The sequence below is a fragment of the Bos indicus genome, chromosome 29 (assembly GCF_029378745.1).
Source record: "Bos indicus isolate NIAB-ARS_2022 breed Sahiwal x Tharparkar chromosome 29, NIAB-ARS_B.indTharparkar_mat_pri_1.0, whole genome shotgun sequence".
NCBI lineage: Eukaryota > Metazoa > Chordata > Mammalia > Artiodactyla > Bovidae > Bos > Bos indicus.
The window spans coordinates 10,049,645-10,069,929 of record NC_091788.1 but is presented as its reverse complement, the minus strand read 5'-3'; the positions used below and the strand labels follow the sequence as shown (position 1 = coordinate 10,069,929).

The following is a 20,285-nucleotide window of genomic DNA, read 5'->3' as shown; positions in this document are numbered from 1 at the left end:
GAGGAGCCTGGGGGTTACAGTCCACAGGGTCACAAAGAGTCAGACACAACTGGGTGACTGAGCATGCATGCCCATGGGCAGAGGTGGAGTTACAGAGCCTCAGCCTGGGCTCGAAGGCAATGTCCAGAGGTCAAGGAAGTAAGAAGTCAAGTCCAGGGGTATCAGGTGAGAGAATCTAAAACCGGTTATGCTGGTGCACAGAGCCAGAGTCTAGAGAACAGAAACAGACACTTCTACTAATACTCAAGAGCTTTCCAGGTGGTGCTCGTGGTAAAGAACCTGCCTGCCAATGCAGGAGACGTAAGACACACAGGTTCGATCCCCGGGTTGGGAAGATCCCTTGGAGGAGAAAATGGCAACCCACTCCAGTATTCTTGCCCAGAGAGTCCCATGGACAGAGGGGCCTGGCGGGGTACTGTCCATGGGGTCTCAAAGAATCGGACACAACTGAAGTGACTTGGCACGCAAGCACTAATACTCACTGAGCAGCTGATGGGCAAGACAGTGAGCTCTCCTTTCAGGAAAGCCTGCTCCTTGTTCTGGGTCTCCTCCCTTCAGTGTGTAGGTGGGCGCGCCTTTGCAGCTCTGTTTCTGTAGTCCACGTGACGGGGCTCGACATTACAGTGAGGGCCGATGCGACGCTTGCTAGCAGGTTCCTGTCCTGCTGATTGAGAGACAACAGTGTGGGAAAGTGAGCATTTCAGAGACTAGCTTTGAAATTTTTGCGAAAAACTGGATAGATATTCCCAGGGCCTTTTGCTCACACCCTGCTGCTGCTGCTGCTAAGGCGCTTCAGTCTTGTCCGACCCTGTGTGACCCCATAGACGGCAGCCCACCAGGCTCCTCTGACCCTGGGATTCTCCAGGCAAGAACACTGGAGTGGGTTGCCATTTCCTTCTCCAATGCATGAAAGTGAGAAGTGAAAGTGAAGTCGCTCAGTCGTGCCCGACTGTTGCTCACACCCTAGCCCTGTATGTTTTCAGTCAGCAGTGGGCTGCGCTTCAGGAGATAATAACCAACGCCCCCTAGTCACCCAGACACACTGACGGTATACCACAGTGAAAGTTAAAGATCCAGGTAATGGGGGAAATGTGTTTAGGAAATGCAAAATGAGACACACTTAAAAAATGTTGGTAGGTCCATGGGCTAGCTGCCTACACAGGGGTCACAGGGATTGGCAGATGTTTCTTATGATGACAGTTTTTTCAGACCTCATCCTGACCTTCTGCCACACTCAGTTCAGTTCAATTCAGTTCAGTCGCTCGGTCATGTCCGACTCTTTCCGACCCCATGAATCGCAGCATGCAAGGCCTCCCTGTCCATTACCAACTCCCGGAGTTTACCCAAATTTATGTCCATCTAAGAGTTTAGAAAACATGTGGCCACTATGGAGGACAATATGAAGATCCTTAAAAAACTAAAAATAGAACTACCATTCAGTTCAGTTCCGCTCAGTTCAGTCACTCAATCATGTTCAACCCTTTGTAACCACATGGACTGCAGCACGCCAGGCCTCCCTGTCCATCACCAACTGCTAGAGCTTGCTCAAACTCATGTCCATCGAGCTGATGATGCCATCCAACTATCTCATCCTCTGTCGTCCCCTTCTCCTCCTGCCTTCAATCTTTCCCAGCATCAGGATCTTTTCCAATGAGTCAGTTCTTTACATCAGGCGGCCAAAGTATTGGAGTTTCAGCTTCAGCATCAGTCTTTTCAATGAATATTCAGGACTGATTTCCTTTAGGACTGAATGGCTTGATCTCCTTGCACTCCAGGGGACTCTCAAGAGTTCTCCACAGTTCAAAAGCAGCAATTCTTCAATGTTCAACTTTCTTTATAGTCCAACTCTCACATCCATACATGACTCCTGGAAAAACCATAGCTTTGACTAGATGGACCTTTGTTGACAAAGTAATGTCTCTGTTTTTTAATATGCTGTCTAGGTTGGTCATAGCTTTTCTTCCAAGGAGCAAGCGTCTTTTAATTTCATGGCTGCAGTCAAAATTTGCAGTGATTTTGGAGCCCAAGAAAAGTAAGTCTTCCACTGTTTTCATTGTTTCCCCATATATTTGCCATGAAGTGATAGGACTGGATGCCATGATCTTAGTTTTTTGAATGTTGAGTTTTAAGTCAGCTTTTTCACTCTCCTCTTTCACTTTCACCAAGAGGCTCTAGTTCCTCTTCACTTTCTGCCATAAGGGTGGTGTCATCTGCGTATCTGAGGTTATTGATATTTTGCCCTGCAATCTTGATTCAAGTTTGTGCTTCATCCAGCCTGGCATTTCACATGATGTACTCTGCATAGAAGTTAAATAAACATGATGACAATATACAGCCTTGACAATATACTCCTTTCCCGATTTGGAACCAGTCTGTTGTTGCTTGTCTGGTTCTAACTGTTGCTTCTTGGCCTGCATACAGATGTCTCAGGAGGCAGGTAAAGTGGTCTGATATTCCCATCTCTTGAAGAATTTTCCCCAGTTTGTTGTGATGGACACAGTCAAAGGCTTTGGCGTAGTCAATAAAGCAGAAGTAGATGTTTTTCTGGAACTCTTGCTTTTCCTATGATCCAACAGATGCTGGCAATTTGATCTCTGGTTCTTCTGCCTTTTCTAAGTCCAAAATAGAAAAGGAACTTAGATCTGGAAGTTCATGGTTCATGTACTATTGAAGCCTGACTTGGAGAATTTTGAGAATTACTTTACTAGTGTGTGAGATGAGTGCAATTGTGTGGTAGTTTGAACATTCTTTGGCATTGCCCTTCTTTGGGATTGGGATAAAAACTGTCTTTTTCCAGTCCTGTAGCCACTGATGAGTTTTCCTGATTTGTTGGCATATTGGGTGTAGCACTTTCACAACATCATCTTTTAGGATTTGAAATAGCTCAAGTGGAATTCCATCACCTCCACTAGCTTTGTTCATAGTAATGTTTCCTAAAGCCCATTTGACTTCGCATTCCAGGATGTCTGGCTCTGAGTGAGTGATCACACCATCGTGGTTATCTGGGTCATGAAGATCTTTTTTAATATAGTGCTTCTGTGTATTCTTGCCACCTCTTCTTAATATCTTCTGCTTCTGTTAGGTCCATACCATTTATATTCTTTACTGAGCCCATCTTTGCATGAAATATTCCCTTGGTATCTCTAGTTACCATCAGAACTATCGTAAGATCCAGAAATCCCATTACTGGGCATATGCCCTGAGGAAACTGTAACTCAAAAAGACACGTGCACCCCAGTGTTCACTGCAGCACTATTAACATTACCCAGGACAACAGAAGTAATTTAACATTCACAGACAGATGAATGGATAAAGATGTGGTACATATACACAATGGAATGTCACTCGGCCCTTTAAAAGAACAAAATTGGGTCATTTGTAGAGACAAGGACCTAGAGTCTGTCATACAGAGTAAAGTAAGTCAGAAAAACAAATGTGGTATATTAATGCATACATGTGAAATCTAGAAATATGGTACATATGAACCTATTTGCAAGGCAGGAATAGAGACACAGAAGTAGAGAACAAACAGATGGACACAGGGTAGGGGGAAAAAGGGGGGTGGGATGAACTGGGAGATTGGGATTGACATGCATTCACTACCGTGTGTAAAACAGATAGCTAGAGGGAAACTGCTGGATCAAACCAGGAGCTCAGCGTGGTGCTCTGTGATGACCTGGGGAGAGGGTGGGGGAGGGTGGGAGGAAGGTCCAAGAAGGAGGGACTATATGCATACATACAGTTATACAGATACAGCTGATTCGCTTCACTGTACAGCAGAAACCAACACAGCACTGTAAAGCTACTGTACTCCAATAAAAAAGGAAGCGCTCTTAACCCCAGTAACCATATTTGACATTAACATTAGGTAATCTTCTCACAATTTAACAGGGAATTATTCACAACTTACCTGATGACAAAATACAGCCGTAAAACATAGTGTTTGGTATTTCTAAGGCATCTCTGTGATGGATGAATAAATCTCTTCTGAAAGACCCATCTAACGGGGGGAAAAAAACACCAAATAAATATGAATTAACATTGTGCTAAAATTTTTCTGAATATGCAAGAATTTAAGTAGACAAGTTCCAAAACTGGCTCTCCTTAGTATATAGGTAGTAAATTACTAAGGAAAACTCATTATGTCTTGAGATAGTATTACCCCCAAAATTACTTTTACAAGCATTGTAGAATGATTCAGCAGGAACTTGACACTCTGCTTAAGTATCATTTAATTTCAAGTAACACTTCCTGGTAAACAGGTTTTTAATTAAAAAGGAAAATTATATTTCCATCCCTGAAAGATAAGAAACTACAGGCTATTTAACTATCTACAGTTTCTATCTTTACTTATCTTTGGCACCAGTTTCAAAGGAAAACTACCTGCAAAGGATAATTTCTCCCACAATAATCCCTTCCAGGACTTAACAATTTATAGTGTTCACACATATGATTTCATTTGATCCTCTCAACAGTCCTGTAAGGCAGGTATAACAAGAATTAGAATTAACTTCATTTTATATGTGAGGACGCTGAGGAAGCTACATGACTTGCTCATGGTCATCCTGCAAGTGGGGTTCAGCCAGATCTTGAACCCCAAGTTGCTGACCCCAGGTCTATCTCTGTGTTATTAGCATCAGGTAAGCCATGGCTAAGTCTACCTGATGTCTTAGGTCACACTGCAGAGGGACCTTGAGAGTCTTCTAGAGCAGTGATTCTCAAACTTTATTTCTTAGAAACTTAAAGGTCCACAGTGATACTTGGGAAGCCACTCTAGGAAAGTGAGAAGTCTGGGTCCTGGGCTACTATTCCAAACGAGCTCTGTCTTTATGTCTCCTATACTGGTCTCAGGTAAAATTTCTTTGGAAGGAAATATTCCACTGCTTTCAAACGATGTTTGAAACTCCAGAATACTAATCTAAACTACTCATTTTATAGATTGGCAAAGACCCATAAAGATCACATAATTTATCCTTGTTCACACTCAACAAAGACTAGAAACCAGTCTTTTTGATTGGGATAAAAGTTAATCCTCTCAGTATGGTGCTTTGTCTGCCTCTGAAGTTCTCTGACTTTAGTTTGTAATCAGGAATACCTGCAGGGCTGGTCACAGAGTTCTGAGTCCTCTCCCCCGCCTTCCTCCACTGACAGAGCTTCTATTCAATAGGGCTGGGGTTGGGTCAGAGAACGTGCATTCCAGGCGATACTGATGCTGCTGAACCAGAGAACACATTTTGAGAACCACTTGTCTACAGGATATGAAACAACAGAAAAGTCAACTGCATTGGCCAGCTAATTGCTACATTTCATCCATTTTATTTCAATCTGGGAAAATGGTAAAAAGGAAGTTCCTCCTTCAGAATTTATAAACCCATTGCTTTCACCATATTACTACACATTCCTCAACAGCTAGCACTGATATTCTATCACATCAAAGATCCTAAATGATCCATGTAGCAGATGGCATTGGTGTTCCAGCCCACAGCCCCTTACCCAGCTTCTGAGTTCATCTGCAATTGCTCTGGGTAGTTTGCATGCTCACAGCCAGCTTCCCACCTCAACAGCTAACATTTCTTTGTGTCTCTGTCTGGGGACTTTCCTTAGTCAACAAGAGCGTGCTCAGTCCACAAGCACTGTGTGTGTGTGTGTGTGTGTGTGTGTAATTAATATCCCCACTTTCCAGGGTGACCTTCAAACAACGAGGCCATGACGCTGCAGAAAAATCCTCCAGAGTCACCATCCCTCTGGGGGACAACTATGAAGCTTGTTCAAATGACTCCTCAGAGGGGCCCTAGTGAGACTGAGCCCCAGCCTCCCACAGCATCAACTTGCTCATTAATGCACCCTTTCGTGGCATTTCTCCCTTTCCATCCACTCCTCCCCCTTCCTTACTTGTGCTTCCAGGGATCACTTCCTACCTAAACTGTTTGGATCACAAGCTCCTATCTCTGAAACTGCTTTTGGCAAAATACAAGCAAAGACACTCTAAGTTCTTCACGAAATCCATGGAAGCATCGCCTGCTGTCAGACCCATATCTGCCTTTTTTCACCTCTCCATTCTATGCCCTAGGGCTTTATTTGCAGGTTTTGGGGCTGGCTAACCCAAGTTCGCAAAGAGTTGGACATGACTGAGCATCTGAACTGACTGAACTGAACCCAAGTTCAACAGTGTGTTGCAAAGCAGAAATATTACTCTGCCTACAAAGGTTCATATAGTCAATGCTATGGTCTTTCCAGTAGTCATGTATGGTTGTGACAGCTGGACTGTAAAGAAGGCAGAAGGCCAAAGAATTGATGCCTTAGAACTACGGTGCTGGAGAAGACTCCTAAAAGTCCCTTGGACACTAAGGAGATCAAACCAGTCAATCGTAAGGAAGATCAACCCTGAATATTCATTGGAAGGACTGATGCTGAAGCTGAAGCTTCAGTATTTTGGTCATCTCATGAGGACAGACGACTCATTGGAAAAGTCCCTGATGCTGGGAAAGACTGAGGACAGAAGGAGAAGAGGGCAGCAGAGGATGAGATTGGATGGCATCATCGATGCAAGGAGCATGAACTCTGGGTGATGATGAGGGACAGGGAGGCCTGGCGAGCTGCAGTCCATGGGGTCGCAAAGAGTCGGACACGACTGGAAGATTGAAGAACAACAACAACAAACCGAAGTTCAGTGCATTCAATGGGTGTTAAATAATACAACAATTGTTGCTGCCATAACAGCAGCAAAAATACAGACTGTTGAATCACATGCAGATACTCATGGCTCATTAATTGTATGCTTAAGTAGTCACTCTTTAGAAAGAGGCCCAAGTTCATGTAGTACCAGATCTGTGAAGGATGACAGCTGAAAAAACCTGGCATTATGAATATTTTTCAGGCGTGACTATAAAAAGCAACCATCAATTCTGAAATGGAGATAAGTTTCCTTTTGTGCTGTTAAAGCAAGATTAACCTTCAGCAAATGTTTACATTTAAGGAGTGGAGTTTCAGCAGTGATGACATCAACATTTGTCAAACTGCAGTTTGAATCTCAATTAAAAAAAAAACTATCTCAGAAACAATTAAACTGTCCTCAAATTGGAGCCAAATAGTGGAGACAGATCCCTTTGGTTTAAAACATAATTAAATTAATCAAACTTTATCCTAAATAATAGAGCTATTTCATCTATTTAATTCCACTTATTGTTGGTGGCTTAATTTTTTAAAGAAAACAGCCTCATTGTGGCATAACTGACATATAACAACAGTACAAATTTTGACATATGCATGCACCCAAGAAACCAATGTACTGGCTTGGTTTTGAAAGCAAGTCTACCTAATTTTAAGTGTATATCATTTTAAAATCCAATTTATGGAATAATCTATTAATTACACTTATATAGTGACCATTATGAACTAAAGCTCTTTACATTACTCCCTATTTTAAATGGCTATGTGAGTATGCTCCAAAGTACATAGGTGTAAAACAATAAATAAATTCTAATCCCCAGAATTTAGAGGCGTATCTCGCAAATAGTATTAGTAATAAGAGCTACCACTTACTTGAGTTAGACAAGGCTGTGGTCCGTGTGATCAGATTGGCTAGTTTTCTGTGATTATGGTTTCAGTGTGTCTGCCCTCTGATGCCCTCTTGCAACACCTACCATCTTACTCAGGATTCTCTTACCTGTGACGTGGGGTATTTCTTCATAGCTGCTCCAGCAAAGTGCAGCTGCCGCTCCTTACCTTGGACGAGGTTGCCCCTCCTGACCTTGAACGTGGAGTAGCTCCTCTTGGCCCTCCTGCGCCCACGTAGCCACCGCTCCTTTGACATGGGGTTGCTCCTCTTGGCCACCGCCCCTGATCTCGGACCTGGGGTAGCTCCTCTTGGCCACCGCCCCTGACCTCAGACCTGGTATAGCTCCTGCGCCATCGCACCCTGGTGCTCTCAGTCGCCTGCCCCGAATTTGGGCGTGGGGTAGCTCCTCTTGGCTGCGCTTCTGCGCGGTCCGTTGCAGCCGCCACGCTTCAGAAAACTAGCCAATCTGATCACACGGACCACAGCCTTGTCTAACTCAATGAAACTAAGCCATGCTGTGTGGGGTCACCCAAGATAGATGGGTCATGGTGGAGACGTCTGACAGAATGTGGTCCATTGGAGAAGGGAATGGAAAACCACTTCAGTATTCCTGCCTTGAGAACCCCATGAACAGAATGAAAAGGCAAAATGATAGGATACTGAAAGAGGAACTACCCAGGTCGGTAGGTGCCCAATATGCTACTGGAGATCAGTGGAGAAATAACGCCAGAAAGAATGAAGGGATGGAGCCAAAGCAAAAACAATACCCAGCTGTGGATGTGACTGGTAATAGAAGCAAGGTCTGATGCTGTAAAGAGCAATATTGCATAGGAACCCGGAGTGTTAGGTCCATGAATCAAGGCAAATTGGAAGTGGAGTGAATGTCGACATTCTAGGAATCAGAGAACTAAAATGGACTGGAATGAGTGAATTTAACTCAGATGACCATTATATCTACTACTGCGGGCATGAATCCCTCAGAAGAAATGGAGTAGGCATCATGGTCAACAAAAGAGTCCGAAATGCAGTACTTGGATGCAGTCTCAAAAATGACAGAATGATCTCTGTTCGTTTCCAAGGCAAACCATTCAATATCACAATAATCCAAGTCTATGCCCCAACCAGTAATGGTGAAGAAGCTGAATTTGAACGGATCTATGAAGACCTACAAGACCTTTAAGAACTAACACCCAAAAAAGATGTCCTCTTCATTATAGGGGACTGGAATGCAAAAGTAGGAAGTCAAGACAAACCTGGAGTAACAGGGAAATTTGGCCTTGGAATACGGAATGAAGCAGGGCAAAGGCTAATAGAGTTTTGCCAAGAGAACACACTGGTCATAGCAAACACCCTCTTCCAACAACACAAGAGAAGACTCTACACATGGACATCACCAGATGGTCAACACTGAAATCAGATTGATTGTATTCTTTGCAGCCAAAGATGGAGAGGCTCTATACACTCAGCAAAAACAAGACCGGGAGCTGACTGTGGCTCAGATCATGAACTTCTTATTGCCAAATTCAGACTTAAATTGAAGAAAATAGGGAAAACCGCTAGACCATTCAGTTCAGTTCAGTCGCTCAGTCATGTCTGACTCTTTGTGACCCCATGAATCACAGCACGCCAGGCCTCTCTGTTCATCACCAACTCCTGGAGTTCACTCAAACTCACGCCCATTGAGTCGGTGATACCATCCAACCATCTCATCCTCTGTCATCCGCTTCTCCTCCTGCCCCCAATCCCTCCCAGCATCAGGGTCTTTTCCAATGAGTCAACTCTTCATATGAGGTGGCCAAAGTATTGGAGTTTCAGCTTCATCATCAGTCCTTCCAATGAACACCCAGGACTGATCTCCTTTTGGATGGACTGGTTGAATCTCCTTGCAGTCCAAGGGACTCTCAAGAGTCTTCTCCAACACCATAGTTCAAAAGCATCGATTTTTTGGTGCTCAGCTTTCTTCACAGTCCAACTCTCACATCAATACATGACCACTGGAAAAACCATAGCCCTAAATCAAATCCCTTATGATTATACAGTGGAAGTGAGAAATAGACTTAAGGGACTACATCTGATAGACAAAGTGCCTGATGAACTATGGATGGAGGTTCATGACATTGTACAGGAGACGGGATCAAGACCATCCCCATGGAAAGAAATGCAAAAAGCAAAATGGCTGTCTGAGGAGGCCTTACAAATATCTGTGAAAAGAAGAGAAGTGAAAAGCAAAGGAGAAAAGGAAAGATATAAACATGTGAATGCAGAGTTCCAAAGAACACCAAGGAGAGATAAGAAACCCTTCCTCAGCAATCAATGCAAAGAAATAGAGGAAAACAACAGAATGGGAAAGACTAGAGATCTCTTCAAGAAAATTAGAGATACCAAGGGAACATTTCATGCAAATATGGGCTCGATAAAGGACAGAAATGGTATGGACCTAACAGAAGCAGAAGATATTAAGAAGAGGTGGCAAGAATACACAGAAGGACTGTACAAAAAAGATCTTCAGAACCAAGATAATCACGATGGTGTGATCACTGACCTAGAGCCAGACATCCTGGAATGTGAAGTCAAGTGGGCCTTAGAAAGCATCACTACGAACAAAGCTAGTGGAGGTGATGGAATTCCAGTTGAGCTATTCCAAATCCTGAAAGATGATGCTGTGAAAATTTGGAAAACTCAGCAGTGGCCACAGGACTAGAAAAGGTCAGTTTTCATTCCAATCCCAAAGAAAGGCAATGCCAAAGAATGCTCAAACTACTGCACAATTGCTCTCATCTCACACGCTAGTAAAGTAATGCTCAAAATTCTCCAAGCCAGGCCTCAGCAGTACATGAACCATGAACTTCCAGATGTTCAAGCTGGTTTTAGAAAAGGCAGACGAACCAGAGATCAAATTGCCAACATTCGCTGGATCATCAAAAAAGCAAGTGAGTTCCAGAAAAACATCTATTTCTGCTTTATTGACTATGCCAAAGCCTTTGACTGTGTGGATCACAAGAAACTGTGGGAAATTCTTCAAGAAATGGGAATACCAGACCACTTGACCTGCCTCTTGAGAAATCTGTATGCAGGTCAGGAAGCAACAGTTAGAACTGGACATGGAACAACAGACTGGTTCCAAATAGGAAAAGGAGTACATCAGGGCTGTATATTGTCCCCCTGCTTATTTAACTTCTATGCAGAGTACATCATGAAAAACGCTGGGCTGGAAGAAGCACAAGCTGGAATCAAGACTGGGAGAAATATCAATAACCTCAGATATGCAGATGACACCACCCTTATGGTAGAAAGTGAAGAGGAACTAAAAAGCCTCTTGATGAAAGTGAAAGAGGAGAGTGAAAAAGTTGGCTTAAAGCTCAACATTCAGAAAACGAAGATCATGGCATCTGGTCCCATCACTTCATGAGAAATAGATGCGGAAAGAGTGGAAACAGTGTCAGACTTTATTTTGGGGGGGCTCCAAATCACTGCAGATGGTGACTGCAGCCATGAAATTAAAAGACATTCCTTGGAAGGAAAGTTATGACCAACCTAGATAGCATATTCAAAAGCAGAGACATTACTTTGCCAACAAAGATCCGTCTAATCAAGGCTATGGTTTTTCCCGTGGTTATGTATGGATGTGAAAGTTGGACTGTGAAGAAAGCTGAGCGCCAAAGAATTGATGCTTTTGAACTGTGGTGTTGGAGAAGACTCTTGAGAGTCCCTTGGACTGCAAGGAGATCCAACCAGTCCATTCTAAAGGAGATCAGTCCTGGGTGTTCTTTGGAAGGAATGATGCTAAAGCTGAAACTCCAGTACTTTGGCCACCTCATGCAAAGAGTTGACTCTTTGGAAAAGACCCTGATGCTGGGAGGGATTGGGGGTAGGAGGAAAAGGGGACGACAGAGGATGAGATGGCTGGATGGCATCACCAACTCAATGGACATGAGTCTGGGTAAACTCCAGGAGCTGGTGATGGACAGGGAGGCCTGGCGTGCTGTGATTCATGGGGTCGCAAAGAGTCAGACAGGACTGAGCGACTGAACTGAACTGTCCTGAACCACTTAGTTAGCATCTGTCATTGCCAAGGTCTATTTTGTAATTTTTAGATACATTGTTTGTAACCCTCACAACAATCCTTTGAGATCAATATTACTAATTCTGTCTCATTAGTGAGCAAACAGAGATTAGAGACATTGAGTGACCTAGAGACACTTGCCTAGCTAGAATATGACCGCACTGGGAGTGAGAGTTAACCCAGTATGCTATTTCCCAAATTGTTAATTTATTCAACAAATATATGCCAGGCTCTACGTTAGATGTTGGAGATTATAGCAGTGAAGCAACTGCTATGGTTGCTTCATGGTTTCCAGCATCATCAACTTAATAATCCAGGGTACAGATTGGCCATTTCACTGAAATACGTTTTAACATATGTATACACCTTTGAAACCAACACCATGATAAAGATTATGAACATATCCATCCCTGCTATAAGATTCCTCATGATCCTGTCTAATTCCTGTCTCCTAACCCTCAGTTCAGTTCAGTCACTCAGTCATGTCCAACTCCTTGCAACCCCATGAACTATGGCACACCAGGCTTCCCTGTCCATCACCAACCCCCAGAGCTTGCTCAGACTCACTACCCTACCTGTAACAAAGCAACCACTGATCTGCTTTCTTGTGCTGTGATCAGCTTGCGTTTTCTGGAGTTTTATATAGATGGAATCGTGTGTGTACATGTGTGTGTGTTAGTCGTATGCTCTGCAACTCCATAGTCTGTAGCCCATCAGGCTCCTCTGTCCATGTGATTTCCCAGGCAAGAACACTGGAGTGTGTTGCCATTTCGTCCTCCAGGGGATCTTCCTGACCCTTGTCTCTTGCATCTTCTGCATTGGCAGGAGGATTCTTTATCACTGTGCCACCTGGGAATCCCAGATGGAATCACACATATGTATTATTTGCCTGATTCACCTCTGGATATATTTGACCTTTACTCAATTTTTTAAAACCAGCTTTATTGAAGCATAACTTACATACAAACTCACTAATTTAAAGTGTAGAATTTGATGAGTTTTGATACAAGAATATCAATGTAATCACAACTAAATCAAGATACAGAACATGTGAAGAGGGATATTTTAAGTTTAAGCCAAGTTTTACCCTTAAAAGCACAAAATTTATTAGTTTCAGAAAAAGCCAAGTGTGCTACACATGGGACATTCATGCAGTATCCTGGGAGCACACCAAAATCAATGCCACTTTGTCTCCTTTGCTGTGTCGGCACAGAGGGGTGAGAGGAGCTACTCCACGTTCAAGGTCAGGAGGGGTGCAGTGAGGAGATACCCCTCGTCCAAGGTAAGGAGCAGAGGCTGCTCTTTGCTGGAGCAGTCGTGAAGAGATACCCCATGTCCAAGGTAAGAGAAACCCAAGTAAGACAGTAGGTGTTGCAAGAGGGCATCAGAGGGCAGACACACTGAAACCATAATCACAGAAAACTAGTCAATCTGATCACACAGACCACAGCCTTGTCTAACTCAATGAAACTAAGCCATGCCCTGTGGGGCCACCCAAGACGGGCAGGTCATGGTGGAGAGGTATGACAGGATGTAGTCCACTGGAGAAGGGAATGGCAAACCACCTCAGTATTCTTGCCTGGAGAACCCCATGAACAGTATGAAAAGGCAAAATGATAGGATACTGAAAGAGGAACTCCCCAGGTCAGTAGGTGCCAAATACGCTTCTGGAGATCAGTGGAGAAACAACTCCAGAAAGAAGGAAGGGATGGAGCCAAAGCAAAAACAATACCCAGTTGTGGATGTGACTGGTGATAGAAGCAAGGTCCAATGCTATAAAGAGCAATATTGCATAGGAACCTGGAGTGTTAAGTCCATGAATCAAGGCAAATTGGAAGTGGTCAACCAGGAGATGGCAAGAGTGAACGTCAACATTCTAGGAATCAGCAAACTAAAATGGACTGGAATGGGTGAATGTAACTCAGATGACCATTATATCTACTACTGTGGGCAGGAATCCCTTAGAAGAAATGGAGTAGCCATCATGGTCAACAAAAGAGTCCGAATGCAATCTCAAAAACAACAGAATGATCTCTGTTCGTTTCCAAGGCAAACCATTCAATATTACAGTAATCCAAGCCTATGCCCTAACCAGTAACGCTGAAGAAGCTGAAGTTGAACGGTTCTATGAAGACCTAAATTGAAGAAAGTAGGGAAAACCACTAGACCATTCAGGTATGACCTAAATCAAATCCCTTATGATTATAGAGTGGAAGTGAGAAATAGATTTAAGGGCCTAGATCTGATAGATAGAGTGCCTGATGGACTATGGAATGAGGTTCGTGACATTGTACAGGAGACAGGTATCAAGACCATCCCCATGGAAAAGAAATGCCAAAAAGCAAAATGGCTGTCTGGGGAGGCCTTACAAATAGCTATGAAAAGAAGAGAAGCGAAAAGCAAAGGAGAAAAGGAAAGATATAAACATCTGAATGCAGAGTTCCAAAGAATAGCAAGAAGAGATAAGAAAGCCTTTCACAGCAATCAATGCAAAGATATAGAGGAAAACAACAGAATGGGAAAGACTAGGGATCTCTTTAAGAAAATCAGAGATACCAAGGGAACATTTCATACAAAGATGGGCTCGATAAAGGACAGAAATGGTGTGGACCTAACAGAAGCAGAAGATATTAAGAAGAGGTGGCAAGAATACACAGAAGAACTGTACAAAAAAGATCTTCACGACCAAGATAATCACGATGGTGTGATCACTCACCTAGAGCCAGACATCCTGGAATGTGACGTCAAGTGGGCCTTAGAAAGCATCACTACGAACAAAGCTAGTGGAGGTGATGGAATTCCAGTTGAGCTATTCCAAATCCTGAAAGATGATGCTGTGAAAGTGCTGCCCTCAATATGCCATAAAATTTGGAAAACTCAGCAGTGGCCACAGGACTAGAAAAGGTCAGTTTTCATTCCAATCCCAAAGAAAGGCAATGCCAAAGAATGCTCAAACTACTGCACAATTGCTCTCATCTCACACGCTAGTAAAGTAATGCTCAAAATTCTCCAAGCCAGGCTTCAGCAATACGTGAACCGTGAACTTCCAGATGTTCAAGCTGGTTTTAGAAAAGGCAGACAAACCAGAGATCAAATTGCCAACATCCGCTGGATCGTTGAAAAAGCAATAGAGTTTCAGAAAAACATCTATTTCTGCTTTATTGACTATGCCAAAGCCTTTGACTGTGTGGATCACAAGAAACTGTGGAAAATTCTTCAAGAGATGGGAATACCAGGCCACTTGACCTGCCTCTTGAGAAATCTATATGCAGGTCAGGAAGCAACAGTTAGAACAGGACATGGAACAACAGACTGGTTCCAAATAGGGAAAGGAGTATGTCAAGGCTGTATATTGTCCCCCTGCTTATTTAACTTCTATGCAGAGTACATCATGGGAAACACTGGGCTGGAAGAAGCACAAGCTGGAATCAAGATCGCCGGGAGAAATATCAATAACCTCAGATATGCAGATGACACCACCCTTATGGTAGAAAGTGAAGAGGAACTAAAAAGCCTCTTGATGAAAGTGAAAGAGGAAAGTGAAAAAGTTGGCTTAAAGCTCAACATTCAGAAAATGAAGATGATGGCATCTGGTCCCATCACTTCATGAGAAATAGATGGGGAAACAGTGGAAACAGTGTCAGAATTTATTTTTTGGGCTCCAAAATCACTGCAGATGGTGATTGCAGCCATGAAATTAAAAGACATTCCTTGGAAGGAAAGTTATGACCAACCTAGATAGCATATTCAAAAGCAGAGACATTACTTTGCCAACAAAGGTCCGTCTAGTCAAGGCTATGGTTTTTCCAGTGGTTACGTATGGATGTGAGAGTTGGACTATTATCAGTTGAATAAAGCTGAGCGCTGAAGAATTGATGCTTTTGAACTGTGGTGTTGGAGAAGACTCTTGAGAGTCCCTTGGACTGCAAGGAGATCCAACCAGGCCATTCTAAAGGAGATGAGTCCTGGGTGTTCTTTGGAAGGAATGATGCTAAAGCTGAAACTCCAGTACTTTGGCCACCTCATGCAAAGAGTTGACTCATCGGAAAAGACTCTGATGCTGGGACGGATTGGGGGCAGGAGGAGAAGGGGATGACAGAGGATGAGATGGCTGGATGGCATCACCGACTCGATGGACGTGAGTTTCAGTGAACCTGGGGCGTTGGTGATGGACAGGGAGGCCTGGTGTGCTGGGGTTCATGGGGTCACAAAGAGTTGGACACGACTGAGCGACTAAACTGAACTTGCCTCCTTTTTAAACCTGCACCATTTTGGGAACTTGCATTCTTATTGTTTGTGGGAAACCTTTGTTACTGCAATTCTCAGGTGGTGCCAGTGGTAAAGAAACCACCTGCCAATGCAAGGGATGCAAGAGACGCAGGTTCGATCCCTGGGTCAGAAAGATCCCCTGGAGAAGGAAATGGCAACCCACTCCAGTATTCTTGCCTGAAAATTCCGTGGACAGAGGAGCTCGGTGGGCTACAGTCCATGGGGTCGCAAAGAGTTGGACACGACTGAGCAACTGAACACGTGCACACATCTTACTCTTTGAAACACCCCTTCGGTGCTTTAGGAAACAACTTCAAAGAGAACGTAACAGGAAGGGGCAGACTTTGATTTATTCACCGCAGCAATTTCTCGGTCGCCAGCCAGCCCAGTCACCTGCAGTGGAGAGCTTCACACGGCCCCAGCGTCCGTCAGTCACGCCATCTCAGTCTCTTTCCTCTCTCTCTGTTCCCCAGCCTCCAGCCTCTTCCCACGCCATTCTGTCTAAACATCACCGTTCCACGTCTCTCTCTGCAGTCGGGCTTTCAGCTTGCTGGGAAGTCTCTCCTCACGGCTGGACAGTGCCCACAGGAGAAAGTCCACACTCCGGGAGGCCGTCTTCGTAGGCTCCACCTGCTCGTCCTGCTGCTGAGGAGCAGCTGGGAGCCAGCTTCCAGGGCTGAGCCCGGCTCTGCCCACGTGGACTCTGGGCATTTCAGGTTCCCTGGCCCCGGCACAGTGTGTGGAGTGACTGGGGACTAGACGAAAGACACTGGGACCATATTGGTCGCAAAGGGATAAAAATGCACACCCTAAGCTTTGTCTGTTGCTGTTGTTCAGTCACTCAGTCGTGTTTGACTCTTTTGCACCCCCACAGACTATAGCCCACCAGGCTCCTCTGTCCATGGAATTTTCCAGGCCAGAGTACTGGAGTGGGTTGCTGTTTCTTTACTCTAGGGGATCTTCCTGACCCAGGGATCAAACCTGCATCTCCTGTTTGGCAGGCAGATTCCTTACCACCTGGGAAGTTTTACTTAGGAAGTCTAATTAGGCCTTTTGTTGGCATTATTAAGAAATGTCAGTGATTTATGAGTGTGGGATTCAGACTTAACAGTAGTTAGAGCTTTTGTTGCTGGCTGTGTTAATTTATTATTATTATTTTTTTTTTTTTGTCAAATACAAAGCATGATGTGACTGGGTTCCTTTCTGAAAGGATCATATTTCATTTATCCAAACATTCACTAAATATCTCTTGGGCACCTATCACATATCTGGCTCTGTGCTAAGCCCTGGTGGTACCCTGGGGAAGCAGAGCGGTGCCGTGTTACAGCCTTACAGAGCTAACAGATGAGTCGATGACTCAGGCCAGGGCAAGGAGAGCCAAGAGGAGATGAGACGCCTTCCGGGAGCCGTGGGGACACGGCTGGCCCGCCCGCGTCCGCTCAGCACCCACCAGGCAGACGGAAGGCTCCTTCCCCGCAGGAGCGCCTCTGACCACAGTGAACAGGAGCTCGGCCCTCCCATGGCGCAGGCTTAACCGCGGGAGAGTCAGGGCCCCCTGGGGCCGCCCTGAACCAACGGCAAAAGAGGACTGAGAATTAATCACCCCACGCCCCCCGGGGGCGCCCTCCGACAGCTCTGAGGCTCTTCTCTGCCGCCTTAGCTGGAGCTGCCAGTAACAAAATGCCAAAAACAGCAGCATTTTTTCTCACAGCTCTGAGAGGCTGGGTGGCTGAGATTAGGCTGCCAGCATGGCTGGTTTCCGGTGAAGCCTCTCTTCCTGGCTTGTGGGCAGCCACCAGATCTCTGTGTGCACACGTGACCTCTTGTGTGACCCCAGAGGAGACAGAGAGAGAGGTCTCCGGCGTCTTCCTTTTATTTTTTAAGTATAGTTGCTTTACAATGTTGTATTACTTTCTTCTGTAAAGTGAATTGGCCACATGTATATATATATATATGGGACTTCCCCAGTGGCTCAGACGGTAAAAGCGTCTGCCTACAATGGGGGAGGACCCAGGTTCGATCCCTGGGTCGGGAAGATCCCCTGGAGAAGGAAATGGCTTCCCTGGTGGCTCAGCTGGTATCCACCTGCAATGTGGGAGACCTGGGTTCAATTCCTGGGTTGGGAAGATCCCCTGGAGAAGGGAAAGGCTACCCAGTATTCTGGCCTAGAGAATTTCATGGACTGTATAGCCCATGGGGTCTTAAAGAGTCACACACGACTGAGCAACTTTTACCTCATATATATATAAAATATTTATTTAAATATAAAATATGTTTATTATATTGATTTTTAATATATTTATATACATATATTGCCTCTTCCTTGGAATTTCCTTCCCATTTAGTCACCACAGAGTAATGAGTGGAGTTAGGTTCTCATTAGTTATCTATTTTATGCATAGCAGTGTGTATATGTCAGGGGCTTCCCTGGTGGCTCAGTGGTAAGGAATCTGCCTGCAAAGAAGGAGACCCAGGTTCGATCTTTGGGTCGAGAAGATGCCCTGGAGGAGGGCACAGCAGCCCACTCCATTACACTTGCCTGGAGAATCCCATGGACAAAGCAGCTGCAGTCCATAGGGTCGCACAGAGTCAGACACAACTGAGCGACTAAGCAGCAGCCGCAGCAGTTAGTAAAGGTCAACCCCAATCTCCCAGCTCACCCAGCTCTCCCTTCCAGCCTTGATAACTAGCCATACGTTTGTTCTCTATGTCTGTCTCTATTTATGCTTTGCAAATAAGTTCATCTATACTATTTTTATAAATTCCACACATATGCGTTAATAGACGATATTTGGTTTTCTCTGACTTACTTCACTCTCAATGACATCTCTAGGTCCATCCACGTCTCTGCAAATATGGTGCTTCTTTTCATAAAGACACTAGTCCTACTATATCTAGGCCCCACCTTTACGATCCCACTGTAGGACCTTCTTGATTTTTAATTACCTCCTTATATGTCCTATCTCGGAGAAGGACCAAAAACAGCCCACTCCAGTATTCTTGCCTGAGAATCCCATGCACAGAGAAGCCTGGCAGGCTACAGTCCATGGGGTCGAAATAGTCAGACACGACTTAGCGACTAAACCACCACCACCACCAGGCCCTATCTCCAGACACAGTCACAGTTGAGGTCAGGGCTCCAACATACACATTCTGGGGGAACACAATTCAGCCCACAGCATATACCATCTTCCAGAGTTCTCCAGTGAGGCTGAGCCCCAGTTACCCATCTCCCAGTAACCTGCTCACTAATGCACGCTGAATTGGTTTCTTTTCCTTCCCTCTTCATTTTCCCGTCTTCCCACCAGAGTGTCCTGAGACTACCTCCCAAATGGACAGTTTGCACTCAAATTTCAATCTCAAGGTATCCTTCTAGGAGAACCCAACCTATGACATAATGGTGGACCTGCCCTAGACCTGATGGGATTTTAGAAAGCCTTACCAACTGTGTCAGGAATTCTTTCCTAAGGGCTCTGTAGGAAGCCACTTAAGGTCTTAAGCAAAGGACTGAATCTCTGGAAGGATGTAAAGAAAGGATTAGAGGAGGTGAAAAGTCAATTCAGGCAAATAGTTGGGAATCTATTTCTTTAGTCAAATTAGGACTAAATCGTGAGCCATATTAGAAAGGAGGCAGTGAAGACAGAGGCTGGCTTGGTGCCTGGTCCATAGCGAGCCACTCAACAAATATTTTTGGATGAAAATTAATGAATGGGCTCAATCGACCCAATCTCAGGGTAGACTGACAGAACTCAAAGACTGATTAGATCTGGGGCGGGGGGGTGGAAAGGAAGGAATTGAAAATGCTCCCCGTCCGCAGAATTAAACAGCTAAGTGGATTCTGGTTCTATTTGCTGAATATGGATATAGCTTCAAGGAGCAGGGGCAGACTACAGGGGGTAGGAGACGAGTTTGATGCATGATATACATGTGAGACATCTAACTGATGTTGAGTAGGCAGTTGACTATACAGGTTTGGAGCTGGGTAGGAAATCAACCTGAATATTCATTGAAGGACTGTTGCCGAAGCTGACGTTCCGATACTTAATGCCACCCAATGCGAAGAGCTGACTCGTTGGAAAAGACCCTGATGCTGGGAAAGACTAGAGGCAAAATGAGAAGGAGGTGGCAGAGGATGAGACGGTTGGATGGCATCATGGACTCAATGGACGTGAACCTGAGCAAACTCCAGGAGATAGTGAAGGACAGAGAAGCCTGGCATGCTGCAGACCACGGGGTCGCAAAGAGTCGGACACGACTCAGCGATAATATCAGAGATGCCTGTTTGGGTCCCACCAGATCAGCCAAATATGACCCAGAAGATCTCCACTTCCCCAACTTTCTGGAGTTCTCTCTAAAGTAACATTTTAGAAGGACTATGATGGAGTGTGAAAGAGT

At 44.6% G+C, this 20,285-nt stretch overlaps 1 long non-coding RNA gene across 2 annotated transcripts; it reads right to left on the bottom strand.

Annotated features, from left to right (window-relative positions):
- Positions 1 to 361: 361 nt before the first annotated feature.
- LOC139180632 (uncharacterized) lies at positions 362 to 7,915 on the bottom strand. Of its 2 annotated transcripts, none has more exons than XR_011564867.1 (3): positions 5,096 to 7,915; positions 3,911 to 4,000; positions 362 to 664 (listed from the first exon to the last, which is right to left on the bottom strand). It is a non-coding gene; the product is annotated as an uncharacterized lncRNA (long non-coding RNA). The 2 variants fall into 2 exon arrangements; XR_011564866.1 differs by having other exon boundaries at positions 362 to 661.
- Between the last annotated feature and the right edge of the window lie 12,370 nt (positions 7,916 to 20,285).